Genomic DNA, 20369 nt, shown 5'->3' with positions numbered 1-20369 from the left:
GCCTGAGCTCACTGACAGCCTGGAAGAGAACTGAAGAGGAGTGCAAGTTCTAGCACTGCACCAGAGCTTTTCCAGTCTCAGAGGCAGCAGGTGAAGAATGGAGAATGTGTGTCTTGTGTCATTCAGTCCTAAGAAGAGCTAAGACATAGCATCCTGAGGGACTGGCTCTGGGGTAGAGGCAGGGTGAGGGGCTAGAGCAGTTTTCATGATTAGGCCTAGCCCTTAACTGCACCCTGTCAGCTCTCACCCCTTCCTAACTTAGACAGACAGTGTGCTTATGTGCCATGGCCCACATAGGCTGATGGTGTTACATTAGGTGGGACAGCATCTTCCTAGCCACCATTTTCCTGTGACCTCGGGGTGTTTCAGGTCCGCCAGAGTATGGTGCGGAGCTAGTTTCTCTACCTGATCTTCTCTGATCTAGGGCCCCATCCATGGGGGCCCTTAGTATAGAACTGGCAACAAGAGGTCTACTTGCTCTAGTAAGCCCAGGCTCACCTGGCTGAAGGGTGGAGGGTATGGGATGACTTCAACGGAAGAAGGAGGCCCTGTTCAAGGGAGGGATATCACTGCTAGAGCTAAATCTTTTCCAGTAGGACTGACAGCAGGGACTATGGGAGCTGCAACTGCAGCAGCAGGAGTGCCTTCACCAGGAGCAGCTGGGACAGATCCTTCCCAAAGGGAAGCTGTTCATCACAGGATGGCAGAGGCTTTCTCCTCCCAGAGATAAGCCTCTTGCAGTTCCTCCAGCTCGCAAGCAGGCACCTCCCTCCAACTCCACAGTGTCTTGATTGACTCTGCTGACTGCTCTGGGCCAACCTGGGCAGTTCTAGTAGCTGGTTACAGCTCCAACAGACAGAGACTAGATGGAGGACCCTTAGCACTGTTAGCATGTGTGCTTGACCCTCTCTGGCCAATGGAAATAGACTCAGCAGAGTGAGGTGAGAAGTACAAAATAATGCTTGACTATGGGCTGGATGAGGAAGGCCAGAAGCCAGCCAAAAGTATTTAGGGCTGGGAGTTATTCTTACAGTTTTCATGTTTATTGCCTTCTGGAGGGTAGACTGCTCTGACTGGCTTCTGTTACAAATGTCTTCTATGAACACTGCAGACAACAGGGTCTTATTGATGCTGAAGGTCTGGCTGTACTGGACAGAAATCATGGGCTGGAGCCCTTTAATTTCCATCCTAGTCAAATTCTTTATTTCTGTGATGATTTCTAGGTGCATCTAAGAAATTGGCCTGTATTTCATATTCCTTCTCTTGTCATACATATTTCCCTCCAAGCGTGACCAGTTAGAAGAGGTTTTTTTATATATATATCTCTGTGGAATGATTTCAGACATACTGTAAAGAGAGTGCCTGACATGACTCTCCTGTATTATTTCTGTTTCTCCATGGGGACTCACTTCAGAGTAATTCCTAGCCAACACCCAAGAACAACATCTTCTTGTACTTTTGAGACTTTAGAAACATTTTCTACCCCCTCTCTATCTCTTGCTCCCACCCCCCGCAACACATACATTCAAGCGTAACGCAGATGTCACTCACTTTTCCCTGAATGGTAGAATCTCTACTGTTCTGGGGAAGTGAACAGAGTGTTCTCCAGAGGGAGAGGGCAGGTGACCACAGTACATAAGGGAGAGAATAAAGGGGAGAAGACAGCATGGCAAGCAGTGACCTGGACCCAGAAGCATATGGGAAATATGCTGTAGCCAGTAGTCATATGCATCTGTCAGCTTTTTCCCTCTGCTTTGCTACCTGGCAGAGGTGTAGATGAGCCTTGGAAAAGCAGTGGTAAACTTGAGAGTCCAGAAGTCTCAATCCTGGTTCATGTGTCCCCTTCTTCACTGGGCAAACAGCCACTGCTGGGCATGGAGAGAATTGAGCAGGGCAAGGAGAGAGCCTTGGGAAGATATTCAAGATTTGTAGAGACTGAGATAGATATTGCCAGGTGAGGGAGGAAGGGGCAAGGCAATGATATAAGTGGGAAAGCTTGGCAGAGCTACAGTGCTGGAGATTGAAGATCCCGACAGTAAATAATTAGACAACACTGCAGATCACACTTATCTCCCAGAAACCCCTCCTCTTGGATCTGTACCTAAGGCCCGTATGAGGGTATGATATGGTACCCTGCCACACTCTGTTCCCACAGATATTGTAGTTATCCATGGTCACTCACACAGCGCACTCCACATGGGCACAAAGGCAAAATCCTTCAAAATGTGACCAGTATAGCCCCAGTCAGCACGCGAAAGGTCTCATGGCTGCATGCACAGGGGAGTTCTGAGGCAAATGACTGGTCAGGATAGGAAGGCAGAGAGCACCTGATGTGGAGTAAACACAGAGATATCTCGTATGCCTGACAGGTATTTGGCTACTGCTAGTAACCAATGTCTTGAGGAATGTGAGGGGCCTGGGGTTGTGATGCCAGAAACTGTAGGACAAGTGACTTTTATCACTTTTAAAGGCCTTGAACAAGTGCATAGGCTCTCAGGACATGAATAGCTTGTAGAGAGTGACTTTGGTTAACCTTTGGACTGCACCATGGCAATCCTTGACTGCTTCCCTTCCTCATCCTTGCTCCACTGGCCATCACTCTGCTGTTTTTGCTCCAAACACTGGATCCCACACTATGAACAGCAGGAGCTACCATCAACTAATGTTTTCTGAGCTACGAGGAAGATGCTGAGCATTAGCTCAGGGGCAGAATGCACCCTCAGTAAGTTTGCTGATGATACAAAACTGGGAGGAGTGGCTGATACACCAGAAGGCTGTGCCATTCAGAGGGACCTCAACAGGCTGGAAACCAATCAGAAAGCCCACTCTAGAAGGACGTCCTGGGAATACATCTCATTTCTCTGCATATATGCATATTCCTCCTGCATAAAAAAGCATAATCAAGTCTCCCTGCTCCCTCAATCTTGCACTTCTCCAGGAGTCCTTCAGATAAGGTTTAGAGGAGCACTCTCACTCTGCCAATCTTTTAGAGGTTTCCTGGTGGGAATATTGTGGAGGGGTTGGTGATGTGCCCTGCTGGTTACACCCCACCTACTTAGCCAGCAACCTAGGGAGAATGTGAGGTCAGTTTTCTTTCTGTTGCCGGCAAGTGCAGTGCTCACAGATGTGATCCTCAGCAAGAGAATGAAAGAAAATGCCTGCCATCATTATATGGAGAGAGAGGAGTAAAAACTACCATGGTGTGACCAATGCAGGTACTATCATCCGGCTTGTAGGATCATATGGGAGAGGAGTGGTGGTGCAGGATCTGTTGCAGTAATATCGTACCCACCTGCTTAAGAAAATTCTCCATTGCTTTGGTGAACACTGCCATCCAAAGTGCTGCCTTACCTTCCTTCCCTCTTGCTCAGGGGAGTGACACCAAGCTCTCTGAGAGATCACAGCTATTAGTGCTGACATTGCTTCATTAGGGGAAATATAAAGGCATCAATGTTCATGATTCTTATAGTCAGGCTTGTTAATTACAGCTGTCCACTGTTTCTGCTACTGTTTATGTTTAGTTATGACAGCTGATTCCTCTTTACAGGATACACATGATTGTCTGCAATAAATGATGATCCTCACTAAGTCACATGATGAAATGAAGCAAAATGTATGCCTTTTTTTTTACAACATCCACTGTCTCTTTTTTAATCACTTTTCCATGAGAATTTCCTCTGAGGATCTCTACTCTTTTTTTTGCATGAGACAAGAATTTCCTTCTCTTCCTCTCACTTATTATTTCTTTTATCCAGGATTGGATCAGCTAATACGAATGTTACCACCACTCTGGTCTGGCCAGACTACCGAGGATTCCTGTTGCAAGGAAAATTTGTATACATTCCCTACCTTAAATGGCTCATCATCTGTCACGTGGTGGCTGGACTATTCTAGTTAAATCTTTAAGTCTCAGTGTTTGCATTGCACAAGAAGACAGTGGAGATAGGAGATGCCCAAGGCAGCAGCATGTTGTGGGACAGTGTATTGTTTACGCACTTGCAGCCTCCTGCAGGAGCTTTGTAACTCTGGTTAGGATATCATCTGAAGAAATTTCGACTTTGGCATCTCATTCCTGCCTCTGCAGTGTGTTAGCTGTTCCTTCTGTGATGTTGATATAATTTTCTGTGTGCTATGGTGTACCCTGGATCATCCAAAAAAAAATCTCTGTCAAAAATAACCTTTTTCTCTTTCTTTCCTTTTTTTTTTTAATGTAGAGGGAAAACAATCCATTCTTCTCACAGATTGCTTTCATTAAATATAAAAAAGAGTACCAGCACCACTGAGCTGTGGAAGGCAGAGGGGAGAACCATATGGTGAGAATGTTGAAGAAAAAGCAAAAAAATGTGGAGGATAAGTCAAAACTATTTGAGCATTCTTTTCCAGGGAAGCCAATTATCATACAATATTGCCCTAATCTGCTGGAAGGCATACAGGGAGATAAAAGTCAGCCAAAGATTTTACAGGAGAATAAAAGAACCTATGATAAAGGTAGTCTTGAGATACTGATGCCAATACGAACAGGTCAGTCAGAAAGTCAATAGTTAACACTTTCGTAGCTGCAAACATTTGTTTTCATAACTTGAGACATAATTGATTCAAGAGACTATATTCAAGAGACTATTGATTAATCAACACACTACTAAGAAACTAATCAACCAATTGAAAGATCAATAAATAATTAATAACTAATGAACACACTAGTAATATCAGTTTACAGTTCTACCATTTTTCACAGTTACATGTTGTTACGCAGCTACAGTTTAGCACTCTTGAATCTTATTAATTACATACAGCTGCTTTTAAATTACGCTTCCATTCTCCTCCTATTTATCTTCCCACATCATTTAGTTTTAGGATGCATTTCTATCCCAATATTTGCTCTACTCTCCCACATCAAGTCTTTCAGACATAGAAGCTATAGAGAGACTGGTGACTTGTCAAAAAGTGTTCCTGGCAGTATTCCTCTGGATTTGGGTCCTCAGGTCAGCTTCTGTACTGTCTGTAGGTGTTCATATTCCTGCCATTGGAAGATTTGCCCTCTTGAGCTCTTTGTTTTTATACGTAATTCTCCATTTTTTTTCCCACATATTTGGATGCACCTTTTGCCACTGTTACAGTGGTCACGTATTGTTTATCTATGTCACACACTGTCTAAGACAACTAGTTCAACTCTAGCCTTTACACATCTACTCGGTTACAAATAAATACAAATACTTTCCTATCTTATATGTGGTTCACATACCAGAGCAACATGTTTTTCACATTCTCTTTTTTGTGCTTACACAAATCTTTGCTCTCTCTTAACTGCTTAATTATAAATCATATCCCTTGTCATGAGGAAGGGTTGAAAGAGATGGAACTCTTTTTTGCCTGGAGAAGAGAAGGCTGTTGGGGGGGATCCAATCAATGCATTTAAATATGTGATGGAAGAATGTAAAGAAGATGGCGCCAGACTCTTGTCAGTGATATCCAGTGACAGGAAAACAGGCAGTGGGCACAAACTGAAATACAGGAAATTCCATCTGAACATAAGAAAAGACTTTTTCACTGTAAGAGTTGTTGAACACTGAAACAGGTTGCCCCAAAATAGTGTAGAGGCTCCATCCTTAGAGATATTGAAAACCAGTCTGGATACGGTCCTGAAGAACCTGCTGTAGGTGACCATGATTGAGCAGAGGAGATGAACCAGATTATCTCCAGAGATCTCTTCAAACCCCAATTATTCTGTTACATTCTTCTGGAGAATAGTAGGAGTAATTAACTGCATGAGGTGAGAACTTGAAGTCTTACATTGTAAAGGTCTCCTACACAGCAGAGTTGCCTCAAATTTGAACTCTGCCCTACCTCTGCACTCTGATCCTACACACTGCTGCATTGCCCCACACACTGACTATTTGAGAATGAGACAGTTGCTCTTCGAACAGGGCAACTCAGGTGTGAAGAGGTTGGAGAGGAACAGAGAAAACAATTCGTAGTTAAGATCTACCCTAAGCTGGTAAGGAGAAAGAATCTGAAGGTCTTAGTTTGTCAAATTTGATCCTGAGCTCAGATGCTGAAGGCAGTTGTGTGGTACCCAGCAAGTACCAGTCAAAGAATAAGTACCAGAAGCAGCATGGCATCAGACTACTGTGGAAGTAGTATGTGAATTAAGCACTTTATTTTTATATATATGTGCTTTGTATGTATATATATGTTTTATATAGAAAAAACATATATATATAATGCTTTATATACAAACATTGTATTTTTATATATATGTATATGTAAAACATAAAGGGATTTCTTGATCAAGCAGCCAACTGATGCTCTGTCACAGATCTGAAAGTAGCCATGAAGGCCTAAGTGGACTTTGGCAGAAGAATCTTGATGGTGGGGAAATATTTTGCCAAAGCAGTGCAGCTGAGGTAGTTGCTGGATATGATGCTTTCTTAGCTACAGCTTATCTACTGTAAGAGTTCATTATGAAGCTGTGCTGCTATTTGGTAGCTTTCATAAATCATAGAGTACTTTAGGTGGGATGGCACATCTGGAGGTATCTATCCCAACCTCCTGCTAACAGCAAGACTAAATTCAATCCTAGATGAGGTTACTTAGGTCCTTTTCCTGTTAAGCTGGTCAGTCCCAAGTAATGGATATTCCACAGTCCCTGTGGGAACCTGTTCCAGTGCTGCTCCACTCTCAGGAGAAGATTTTTTTTCTCATATCTATTCCACATTTCCTTTCCTTAGTCATGCAGCCCATGATCAAAACTCCTTTTGCTTCTCTCTAGCGTACTGACTTGGTAGGATGCAAGGGAATGTATGGGGTTAATGAGCTCATGAAGAAGGAATATCCAGTCTGTGCCTTCTTAAATCTTTTTACACTGAACCATCAATACATATTTATAGAGTGGCCAAATCTGTTCACCATTTTGCAAAAGAGAAAATAAAAAAAATCCTCTTCCTTTCTCCACCCCAAGCAAGTGAGGAGAAATCCTCTGCAAGCAACCAATTAAATTTGAGGCTGCTTTTCAATCATCTCGGGTAATACGTTACTTCAGACTTTCACTGTGCCAGTTGCTCAGTGGCTCAGAACTAAAACTACTGGATAAAACTGTTTTCAGCCACATGGTCAAACTAAATATCTGTGATACAACTGAGTTTAATTCTCCTGATATAAGGATCCAACTTAAAATCAAATATTTGTTAGAGAAAAGATCACTTCTGACTAAGGACTGGGAGCTTTGGGGATGTGTGTATGTGGGCAGGGTGGCAGTATTTCTTGACTGGAAAAGGGACTACAAGGCAGGAGTGGGGGGTACTGTCAGAGCTCTGTGAGAAGCCCAGAGCTAGAATAGTGGGTCGTCCACAAGGAAGATCCATAGAGGCTTCTTAGATTGCAAAAAGAAAAACAGAAATGCAGCCGTTTGAACGGGAGAATGCCACAAAGCAGTGCTGAACCTAAGGATCTGGATGAGCAGAGTGAACAATATTGTTGCATTCCCTGGGGAAACAGCCCACTGCTGATCCCTAACAGTGTGAAGGGACACTGTCTTTAATTACAGAGTAGTTCAGCACAGTAGGAACAGATTAGTAGTTGGCACAAAGGGTCCTCATGTCTCTGTCATTTCCTGTTCAAAGCTGTTGGATCAACAGCATTCATACAGAAGCTGCTAAATTTGACAGTTAGACAGACAAACTCACTTGCCTTGCATTACTTCTCTAGCAAATTTGTGTTAAACCACACCTTCCCCAGAACACTTTTGGATAAATTCATAAGCAGTTTCTGCATTGCAGGTTGGCCCTCCTACACTGCCACATCTTCAATGTTTGAATTTCACTTTAAGAATACTGTTTGGCTTTTGATTTCAATATGGTGAACATGGCCACCTCAGCCTCTCTTCTTCTGGCATAATAAAAGCTGGGATACAGACCATCCCAAACCCTCTTTCACCAGATTTTTTTCAAGAGAGGATCAGGGTGCTCTTTCTTGCTCTAGACCCACACCCAAGAGCTCCAACAAATCCTTCACAGATTAATTCCCAGAGTGTCAGAAATGTGACAAGTTCTCAAGGAAAAGCAGGCAGCATTGTCAGTTCCTGTTTTTATTCTGGTACATTATTCCATTCACATACATAACAACTCACTTCTTCCTGCCTGTATAAGTACCTTCAGATACCAACCTCTGCAAGGAGGAAATGTCCTTGCATCAAAGGGGAATTATGAGCATATTACAAAGCTGTTTTCAGTGAAGGATGGGAAGCAGCTCAGCCTCTCAATCATTTAGAACACTTTCCCTTCCTCATCATGACAGGAGTTGATAGTTTCTCCCAATATGCTTCTCTGTTAGAGCAGAAAGACTTCATTTTGAGAAAGGCAAGTGATGTTTTTCACATATGCATTAGTGTCTTTCATACAGACATCAGCTGCACACATGCCTGGCATCACCTTCAGCCCTGCTCATCTACAGGGTAGTCTGACAGTTTCCATCGTAGGTGACACATGCATTGCAATGTGGTGTAACTAGTAGCTTTAGTCTGTCCAGCCTTCTCTAGGTCGTCTCTGCCCAGACCAGTGCAGTAGTTCACTTCTTTGCTGGCTGTGGCAGGTACTTGTAGCCAATCAGAAAAGCAAATCCTGATGAAAGATAAATTCCATTGACCCATGAGACAGACCCTACACATGGAAAGATCAGTGTTTTAACCTGCTCTGTGTGTGGGTGGTAATAGGCTCTTTGATATGCCCCAAAGTCAAAGCAAAGGACAGAGGTGGTTATCCCTTTGTTTTCTGCTAATAGGACGTGCTTTGAAAACTGGAGCTCAAGGAATCACAATTTGGAACTTCTCAGAAGGGTCTGCAAAAACTGTAGGTCATGATCTTCTAGCATAAAGAACTGCACTGAGGCTGCAGTAGCTCTAATTCAGACCTCAGTGGGACAAAGGTGTATTGAACACACAGAAATCATGAGGCTGGCTTAACTTCTCTGATAGTGCTAAACACAAAGAGCCCTTCAATTCCATGGACTGCTGCTGCATATGGACTTATAGGGCTGATAGTCTCTCGCTCTTCCTCCACAACTAAGAAGGTTGTGGGGAAAACACTTACAAATAAGAACAGAGGTCTCTGTCCATCACATGATTTCAGAATCTTGGAAACAGGGAGAAATACAAAAAATAGCATACGATATTAGTCACGAGGCTGAGACATGAAAAACCTGAAGTGAAAAAGGAGCAGAAGTTGCTGTGATGGCCCTTGAGGCCAGTTGTTAGGCCCTGAAAGGCTGATGTGAGGTTGGGTCAACTCCAACTCTGAAAAAGCAGTAGCACAGCAACCTTTTATATTGCTTCACTGGATCATCTGACCAACAGGGAAGAGTTAGCCAGCCACTAGGAAAAGCAGTAGGCTCCCCTTTAGTGACCATCCCCAATCCTTAAAGAAGGGTACCAAATTCTTCTTCACTATCTGAGGAAACATTTCTGTCCCCAGATTATTTTTGAATCATTATCTGGGAGCATAAACATATTTTGGGGTTCAGAAAACATTTCAATGAAGGCTTTCCATCCAAAGGACTCTCACAGCTATGAATCAGAAGAGAAATAGTCCTCCTACTTAGTTCTGTTATACACAGATGAGGACTGGTCATATTGATTTGTGGAGTTCTATGTTTGTTCTTCGACAAATATATTATTGCCTGGAAACTAATATTCAGCAGAGAGAGAGATAAAATGGGGTGAGGGGTCAACTTGTTGCAGAAAGCAAGGAAAAGGACAGAAGCAGCTCTGCATTAAAATGATCAACTTGCAAATCTGTTTGCATTCTAGTCAAAAGTTTAATTTTCCTGCAGATTACCTGCAAGTAGGTCTCCAGTGAAGTAAATACTTCCCAATCCAACAGCTATGCTCCACTTTTAATGTAATCCTGAATTCTCTCTGTAAGTTGTACCACATAAGGAGTTGTACTACATAAGATATTGTGGGCCTTAGCTCCTGGGATGCCAAACACAGTCTCATTCACACAAACAGACCAGAGGTTGCAGGTGGCTTCAGTGGTGTGAGGAGGAAACTCCCATTTAGATTGGTGCTGGTTGTAGCTCGGCTCTTGAATGGCACCCCAAAGGCCATTGAATCCGCGGAACTGTGCATCTACCGTCTCTGTCGCTGACTCCAAATGATGCATGACTGGATATCCAGCACACATCCAACCTGCAAGGAAGGTAAAATACAGTTTTGCAAATCTGCCTGGGAAAGGTGCTGGGATGGAATACCACAATAAGAAAAATACAATTAATTCTCTTTATGTTAATTCATCCTCTGAATTGTATGTCATGTGGATACTGTTCATGGTGTGCTTCAACTCTCTGTCCTATTAAATGTTTCAATCACAAGCAAAATATTACACATGTACCTTGCATGTTATTCTGCTCCTTCCCCACTCCCCAGCACTGCCCAAAGCAAAGGACCAAAAAAATGCCAAATGGCTCTTGACATGCATAGCCTCAGAAGCAATAGGAAATTTATCTGGAGGTGTATAGGAAAATGTAGAAGAATTTCAGAGAGATAGGTGATGGAAGCTAGCCAGACTGTTCCATGGGAAAAGGAGCATCAACAGGGCATGTTGACCCACAGCCATGGTTAGCCAGCTGGACCCTTGCCAGGGTGGCGCTACACCTGGGCTTTGAATTGAGATTAATGATGAGCTCAATATGTGTACTGCGCATGTGTATAGTACATAAAAACTCTTATAGTGCACCCCCAATGTTCCTCACCATGGACTGATGCTCAGTTGTGCTTTGGATTCCCCTGTGCCTTTATTGCCTCGATTGGGAAATTTCTGGGAAACCTCCACTTAGATACAGAGGTGGTAAATACTCGGTATTGTCCATAGTGTACCCTGTGCTTGTGTAGCTGTCCCTGCTAAGGGTAAGGCCGTGTCCTCCCCTCACCCTTACAGGATGTAACTGTATTTTAAAGAACCAGTGGGCAGATCCTGAGATTCTGGCTGGAAGTCAATTATTTCTCCTGATGCTGTAAAGGGTTGATGATGCACGTTCTTTTTAGTATCAAGCCACTTTAAAGATAGTTCAGACTCACTTATGCTGGGAATATGGACAGAGATTGATTCCTAAGTGAAAGTCCTATCAAAATACTTTCCAGAGTGAGTTTATGGAAAGGCTTTCCTGGGGCATTATTTTTTCTGAGGTCTTCTCCATACACAGCCATAAAAAATGCAGGAAAATGTGGCCAAGTCAGTAACACAGAAATACTCCTATCCTACCTGTAGTTAGGATATTGGCACTACTTACCAAGCCTGAAGAATGGAGTCTGCACCCCTCTTTAATTGTGAACAGATATTTGGCCTAGTGTGTTTTGCTTTTGCACTATAATGTATATAAGGCCACCCCACGGACTAGAGATTGGTTGTCTCAACTTTAAACTTATTCACTACTGCAGGTAGGTGTTGCAGTGCCTCAGCATGGCTGAGGTCAACAGAGTGACAGACTGGAGGAGAAACAACTGCCATCTAAAGGCACTGCAGCTCTGACAGACTTGGGTAGTTCTAAATATTTACAAACCAAGTATTTTTGTAGCTACCACAGAAAACTAGATATTATTTTTTTAGCAAGGAAAGGCAACAGCATGCTACCATATGGAACATTATTCCTCACAAAGGTACAGACATCAAAAGGACTCACTTGAAAGCATAAAAGAATTCAAGGGTAGAATCAAGCCGTATGAAGAAGAAAAAGGAAATGCTGGATCAGTTGCCAGAGGAAAGCAGAATTCTCTTTTTACAGCACTGATCAAAAAGAGAGATTTTACTCGTTTTAAAGTACTTCCAAAGTTACTTGGTGGTTTGCCTCTTTTTAGTGCACCCCCTCCACACACACACCAGCACAATTGCAGATGTCATGGGGAAAAGCAAAGCATGAGGAGAGCTTACCCTGACATGAAATGGGAAAGGAGAAAGGAAGCTGGGGAAAGGCACAGTGTCCCCATTTATAATAATTGATCCGCCCTCCACTTATCCTGTGAAAAAGGAGGGCCAGCCATCAATAGCTGAAGTCCTGTGAATCTCTGATTCACAGACCAGCCTTGCCCAGAGTTTCTCCTACTGTTGGCCCTTTAAAGATGAAAAAAAAAATCTCCTATGAAATAATATTGTTTCGAAGATCGTATCCATTGCAGTGCTTATGTCTCTCTTCTTACTATCAGGTAGAGGCTGTTTTCAGGATCAGGATATAAACCCAACAAAAATAAACATTTTCTGTAGTGTGGTTATTCCTATGTTGTGATGACAAAGGTCATCTTGATTGGAGAGCTTGAAATAAGACAGGATGACAGCAGAATATTTCAAGGTAGGCAAGACATTCTTTATAGGGGGCAGAAACATCTTAATCACACAGAATCACAGAATGGGTTGGAAGGGACCTCTGGAGATCATCTAGTCCAACCTCCCCTCTCATATAGGATCACCTATTTGATGATGCATGTTAGACATGATCTCGTCCAGGTGGGTTTTGAATATCTCTGGAGAAGAAGACTCTACAGCCTCTCCAGGCAACCTGTTCCAGTGCTCCGTCACTCTCACAGTAAAGAAGTTCTTCCTCATATTCAGGCAGAACTTCCTGTGTTTCAGTTTGTGCCCCTTGCCTCTTGTCCTGTTTCATGGCACTACTGAAAAGAGCCTGGCCCCAGTCTCAATAGTCTCTTCTAGATAGGCAAATTTTGATCTTGTTACTTTTCATCCTATTCACTGTGAATATGGGGTTTATTTCCTTCATTTTGACAGTAACAGTACAGATATTTGTCACTTGCGACCTCTGCCTTCTCTAGGAGAATGGAGGAGAGCACATAGGAAGTGAAACTAACATGGAATGGCCATAGCATAGAGCAAGTAAAAATCGGAGGTAGGTCTGTTACAGCCATCCAGGGGAGTAATTTTTTTCAAGACAGAAGTGAGAGCATATAGTTTGGGGAATGCATGAAGAGGATTAGAATAACAGAAACTCGAGGAGGAATTGCTTGTGGTTCATGTCTCAGTAAGGCTGAGACAAACTTCAAAGAAATGAGAATGGGAGCAAGGGAAGTTCTTCTGACTCTAGTAAAGAAACAAATGAAAATGTTAACCATCAGGTTAGTTGCAACAACGGAAACATGAAACTGCAGACTTGTTGTTCTGGGAGGAGTATAAAGTCCAGTGCTTGTCCATGCTTCTGGACCTTAAAAAAAAAAAAAAAAAAAAAGAAAAAAAGAGGAAAAAAAAAAGCATTATCAAGATACAAACATGTAAATCATATGTTAGTCTCCAAGTTACAGATAAAACTCATCAACAGTTTCTATTCTAATTCATTTCTTTTCTGAAGCTTTCACCTTTGGAACTGAATCTTTCCACATTTGATCAACAGCTATGCTGAACTTTTTTTGAAATGTTTGTATTTATACCAATTTATCAAGGAATTAAGAAAAGGCACTGAAATCTCGAACTAAACTAACCAAAGCCTGCCCCACCCTTACCTCACCTGGATGAATTTGCTGTCAAGGTGACCTTCCTGTTAAAACTTAAAAACAAAATAAAAAAGCCTCGAACCACACAAGTGATGCTTGTTTCAGAAAAGAATGCAAGACAATCTCCAAACGTAACTTATTATTTTAAATGTCCTATAAACATCCCATAACAGGCTGGGTTTTTTCTTTTCAGAAAAGCTCTCCTCAAGCAAGATAAAACACAATCCCCAGATAATGAAATCTTTGTATAAATTTTGACAAAGAGCAGCAGTGATGCTTCACATCAACTAATAAATTATACACCCTCCCCTAGAAGCATTTGTGGACCGTGAGAGACTATTCCCCTATTATATAACCAAAAATTCATCCATCAGCTGACCAAAACTGCACTTATCAAATGGCCAGCTTTGGATCATAGTACATCATAGTACAGAGGCACATAGTTACCTGGTTACATAGTGGACATGAGATTCCAGAAAAAAGAAAGGGAGGGAGAGAGTAAAGAGCAGATCATATCAATTATTCTGGTCAACCTGGTTCCAGCCCAAAGTTTGGGTGCTGTTGAAAAAAAGATATGGAAAAATATCTCCTACCTTCATTTTTTTCCATCAGTCTGAACAGTTACAGTTGGGGAACACAATCATTTCTGGAAGATTTGATTGGGAGTAGATATTTGGTTTTGTATGTCAGAGAAGTTGTAGAGTTCTGTGGCTATATTGATTTAAACTACTTCCTCACAGCTGCCTTTGATTGAGCTGTCAGCACAAACATCAGGAATCCCCTGGGAAAGTACAAGCTCAGTCGTCTCCTTTCAAATAGATCAGATAGGCAGGGAGTTGCACATGGAGATCTTTAGGAGCACAGTTGAGTCGTGTGCTAGTTTCTTGAGCCAGGATAAATATGGTGGCTTGAGAGCTTCTTTTTCTTACAGTTTTGTTGAAATTCAGAGAGTGCCTTGCAAAAATGGTATTGTGAGGAAACCTCAGCAGAACATAAGACTAGCTGACTTGGTACTGGGATGTTATCTCCTAAGATACTGACTTCAAACTTGTACAATATTTTGTTGCTAGGGAACTCAGTAATGGCATTTTGATCAGCATTCCCTGCAGCCTGGGATCATGCCTGTTTTCCAACCAGCATAAAACAGCTTCTTGAAACAAACTCATGGATCTTCTCCACCTCCTCATCACTTTAGACTCTGTAGCAGTACACACTCAGTTTTTTCTTAAGATCTATTAGCTGACATGGGATCTTCTCCTAGCTTCTCCACTAGGAGAATGAAAAGGTCCTGTAGCTTTCCAGTAATGTCAGCTCGTCCTCCCTATCCTGCATCAAGCCAACCAAAGGTATTAATGATACAGCTTTTCATTGCTGCTGCTTTGAAATAGTTTTGAAAATGGGGTATCACAGTGCAGCCTCTGCAGTGAGCAGCTGCTAGGAATGCCTGGTGGGAGTCATTGAGAGAAATGCTAATGCACCATGGCTGAGTAGGTGGGAGGGGATACTGCCTACTTCTATTTGAATTCACTCTATTCTTGAATTGAGTCATTCCCTTCAAAAGAACTTCTAAATTCTTTTTTCACATCCAATCCATATCTGGAAAACAAAAAGAAATCCTTGTCATCCAGACTGATTTATAAAAGCTGAAATACGTATTTATCTTTCCACTGTTCTGGGTGATACAGCCATTGATTTCTACTAACATTCCTTGTTTCAAGAAGTTGTCAAAACAAATATGCTAACTCTTTCAAAAAAGACTTCAAGGTTAACCTAACAGATGTCAATGAAGTGACAGCTATGTTAAAATCACAGGAATTACCAGCTTTCCTTACACATGACATAAAATAAATTCCTGGTGTGCTGTGGGGAAATCCTCACATATGCACATAGGCAAGAAGAGTGCTATTTTCTTGTGACTCAGGTTATATCCATCTGGAAAAGGGTAGGATGTTACCATCTTCAGCAAAAAGTAGCAAGAAGAACTTCTGTAGCAAGAAGTTACTGCCTTTAGGGCAAAACACCCATAACAGATCAAGCAAGCACTTCCTAATCTGCTTCAGTGCTAAATCAGACTTGTACCTCAAAACTTTCTCAACAGTGGCTTAAACTAATCCAGTTCATTTTGCTCTCGAGAAGACTAGGGGAACTGACACACCATGTTCAAGAGCCTCATCTTTAAGGCAGTGACCTTCAGTCATGGGATGAATGGAAAGCAGGTACTAAGCTGTTAAAACTGTGGTAGTTGTCTGCAAAGTTGTAGATGTCATCTGCTCTCTTACTTGTCTCTTTACCACAAGTTTCAGCCTAAACTTAGCCTCCACTGCCTGCCTGCTTGTCCATCATGAGATGTAAAGATAATTTTTCTTTCCCTGACAGTTGTCAAACACTGGAACAGATGCCAAGAGAGGCTGTGGAATCTCTGTCCTTGATGATATTGAGTACTTGACTGGAAAAAGCCTGGAGAGACCTAATCTAGTTGGCCCTTCTTTGAGCAGGGGGTTGGACTAGATGACCTCCACAGATCCCTTCTAACCTAGAGTATTCCATGATTCAAGTTTCTATCAGCAGTTTCTAAATGTATTGGCTGTGCAGCACTCGTAAAAAGTCGCTATGAAAACAATAGCTTATTTCTTGAGTCGACTTGCTTCCTGAGCATTGCTAGAGCTGAGGTTCTTTATTACAATATGACTTATTATTCTTGTCAGCCTGCTAAGCCAAAAGGGCTCTGAGATAGAGATGAAGCTGGAATGTATTCTTCCATATGCAATACCAAGCACTGTAAACTCAACTACAGAGCTTCAAATTCCTACCTCATTTATACCTCTGTGCCCTCCAGTAAATATCTACTTGTAATGTAAGGTGTCCATCAGCTGAGAAAACTCTCTGAAGAATTATCATCACTAGCAAGGACTTGTGACAAAAAAGGAAGCACTTTAACTTTAATAGCAACACTGGGCAGGAAAGGCCAGCCTACCCTACTGAGTCTAGTTCCCTCAGGTTCCACACATCTACACAGTACATTGTTAATCATTAATCCAGTGTGGATTGCATGAAAGATCGTGGAGCCAATATGGACAATATCCAAACATCATAGCTCCACAGAACATCTCCCCCATGCTTCTCCTACAACATAGGTAAGGTACATGCTACAAAAGCCATAAAAATGACACCACGCCACAGGCATGAGTAGAAAAGATTAAGGGCATCCTTTGTACCCCAGGTCTTGCATAAGGAAGGATTTAAATACCTGAGGAAGTCATACCACAGCTGTATCATTGACAGAGTGGAAAAACAAAAGTGCCATAGTGCTTCACAGCAGACCCAGACAACAGTTTCTTCCTGGATGCTGATCTATTGATCTCTTGAAACATGGAACATGTATCACCTGGAACATGGAGCACATGAGCCAAGGTTCTCAGTAATCTCTAGAAGCACCTTCACCTCCTTGAACACCCATCTCTATCCATAGCCATTTCCCTTGGTGGGCAGGGAGCAGAGACTTTTTCTTGTTCCAGCAGGCCAATTGCATAAAACCCAAAGCAGAGTATTCATTAAATATAATCTAAAGATAGTGCAGATAAACATTTAAGATACTGACTGGGTGATCAGAGGACTCTTCGACATTGCTTTGGACAGTGTAAATGTGCCAATCACTCTCTCAATGCTTGTTAAATACACACCAGCCACACTTGTCACCTGGTTCCCAGGAAATTCAAACAGCACCTTCTCCTTGCCATGTTGACTAGCCCAGTACCAGGCCTGGCCTCCAGTGAGCAGGCCCCCACCTTCCTTTACAAAGTGAATCAGATTCTTTGCATGAGTACTGTCATGCAAACTGTCATAGGCATCCATACAATACACCCCCACAGGGCTGCTGAGCTCTGCCCCTGCCTGTACTTTGGTGCCAGCCCTGAGGAGCAGCTGGGAGAGGGAATCCAAATAATGATGGACACCAACCAGGGCACCAGGGGAAGGCTTAAGCCAGTCCACAGCATTTCTGAGGAAAAAGGAAAACTTGGAGTCCTTCAAGATTTCATCATGAGAAACAACCACCCTTTTGCTCATCCCATAACAAGTTGCTGCAATTAGCACTTGACCATTGGTACTCACCAGCACTGGCTTGGCTTTAGAGATAAAGTGCAACAGCTCACAGGGATGAAAGTTTGTTGTCAGCTCAAACGAATTAACATATTTCATCAGAGAGGCATAGACTGCTTTGGAATATATCTGATATAGCTCATATTAGAGTACTGAAAAAGAAAAAAGGGATGCACTTTTAACCTTAGAATCTACATTTGAAATGTTTAACAGAGACAAGCTAATGAGGTACGTACCAAGTGTGCTATTCTACAGTCCCAGGAAGAGTCTGTATCCATGGATGATGCATAAATCTATAGTGCAGCCATAAGCTGAGCTGGGAAAACATGACAGGAATGAGGAACCTTTGTATTAGCTACCAGTCATGCAATATCTTACCCCAACAGACCTGTTAGGAAACATGAAGTGAAGAAATAACTCCAGTTAAACCTTTCTATAGTCTTCTGCCTATGTGTTCAGATTGCCATGGAACTGTTTTACTATACTAACGTAACTGGAGTTGCAGAAGAAAATTCCAACTCATTTTTTTAATTAGAAAATATTGAATCATTTGAAACTTTGAACTATTAACTTCCCTAAGGTCACCAGCATCAAGGCAAGGTCAGCAAGAGGCAATAGAAGAGCCTGGGAAGTGCTAAGATACTTGTACATATGAACACACCTACCGCAGCAAGTGATTACGTCCCTTCTCACTGCAACTTGGAGGAATCAATTCTCCAGATTCTCCAGATTTCTTCACTGTGAGAGTGACGGAGCACTGGAACACGTTGCCCAGAGAGGCTGTGGAATCTCCTTCTCTGGAGATACTCAAGATCTAATCACAAGCTGTTATGTTTCCACACCTCAGTTATAACAGGAATACTCTAGCCTCTTAGGGAGGCAAAGGCTTTCAGTTCTCATTAAGACTGTATGACAGAGGTGGAATGCCATTTTATGTCTGCAGTCAGCATACATTGAACTGAACCCTAAAAAAGTTGTATTGGCTTTAAGGAATACTATTTATACACAGTCTCATAGTGTCTTGACAGTGTTTTTACAATACAGCAAAAATATTAATCCAGTTAAACTATATTAACAAATAGAATACAAATTATCCAATTATTGTTAAATCCCAATAATGATACAGTTAAAATTTCTGTACATAGTCTACCCACTATCTAATTGTTTCCCCAGTGTTGGGTCCTGTGGGTCAGTTGTGCCAGTCTTCTCTTAGAAAAGATGGATTGCTTTGACTCATCAACACCCTGAGTTATTTCCTGGGAGGAGTTCGGTGGAGAGAGAAGTAGGAAGTTCTTCCTCCTCGATCTTCAGTCTTCTCAAGGTTGTTTTTATACTTCTCAAGCAGTTTGTTCCTTATTAGCCCACAGGTCAGTTACAGAATGACTACACGGTAGTATCAGACCTTTACCAAAATGGAAAATAAGCAGAATGCATGTTAAGATATAGGAAATTGTCCTTCCGACCCTTTTTTGATGCTTACAGATTTTTGTAGTTACCTCTAAAACAGCTGCATGACCACTCAAGACAATTACTGGTGAGACCTGAGCTGTTAAATTAGTAGAAGGCATTTGGCATGCAGCTAGCAAGGGCAGCAGCATATTTACTGGAAGATCAAGCCCCTTTCAAAATATCATTTATGGAGGTCTGAAGAATTAGACAGAGCCTTTTTCAGAGCCGTGGGATGAAGTGCCCATGTTCTGTGTAAAACCAGTGCAGTCTCACTGTCTCCTGTCCATTTTCCTGACCAGTAGAACAGGACACACTGTGTGCTTGTGGATTTCTATTTCTGATCAGTGTGTCTCCTCTGGGGCTATACTGATGTAGTAGGTTCCACATATCTTTACCTGCCCAGAGAAGAAAATTAACTCACAAGGTAAAGTTGGATTAACAGAATATTTCAGTATTCAATCCTGCACTGAGCTGCACCTTCTTACCCAAGCTGATGCACCTTCTTACCCAAGATGATACTCTGGGTGCATTCCTGTATCAGTAAGGGGACAGAGCAGAGACCTAGAGATACGTCCCATTGGCAGAAGAAATAGGGAGTTTCTGCCATATCAGCTGGAACATCAGGCAAGCAGCAACCTTGCTGCTCCCTGACACAGAAAAATCAAAGCTTGACAGTGCTGCGGAGCCTCCCTGGCCATTTTGCTGTGAGGGAAAGTCTCTTGAGCACACAACTTTGGGACACATGATAAAAGGAAGGCAGTCAAACACAGTTAATTCAAGGTACTGGGACCAGGACCTAATCTCATAACATACGACTTCTTATCCTGATCTGGCTGTGGCTAAATCACTTCATCTTCTACGCCTGTTCCATTTGCTTATTTAGACTGTAACCTGGGGGTGCAGGTACTATTTCTTTCTATGTATTTGTACAACATCCAGCACAAGGCCCTCACTTTCACAGGACTTTTTTATGGTCTAAAAATAACAGTGAACATTTGTCAGTTCCTAGGCTGAACCTCATTGATGATTAATTTGTTTTTTCTTTTCTAGGCTGGTGTTTTGTTTTCTGCCTGGTGGCTTTGGTGAACACTGGAATATTTATTACTTTTTTTTTTTTTTTTTGAAGGTCAAGGTAACCTTCTTCTGATTTCCAGTGTACAACTCACACCCTGCATGAAATGTCAAACCAAATAAAATACTAATCACGTCAAACCAGGTCTGTTAATTCCTCAGAGATCACCCACTAAGGATATTTCCTCTGTTTGTTCTAATCAAACTACAGAGGCTGCTGAGCCTTGCAGGTTTAAGAGTAAGAAAACGCAAAAAACAGGCCACTGAG

The sequence above is a fragment of the Rhea pennata genome, chromosome 1, assembly GCF_028389875.1.
Source record: "Rhea pennata isolate bPtePen1 chromosome 1, bPtePen1.pri, whole genome shotgun sequence".
Classification (NCBI taxonomy): Eukaryota; Metazoa; Chordata; class Aves; order Rheiformes; family Rheidae; genus Rhea; species Rhea pennata.
The sequence above is the reverse complement of the archived record's forward strand: the minus strand, read 5'-3'. Positions refer to the sequence as shown.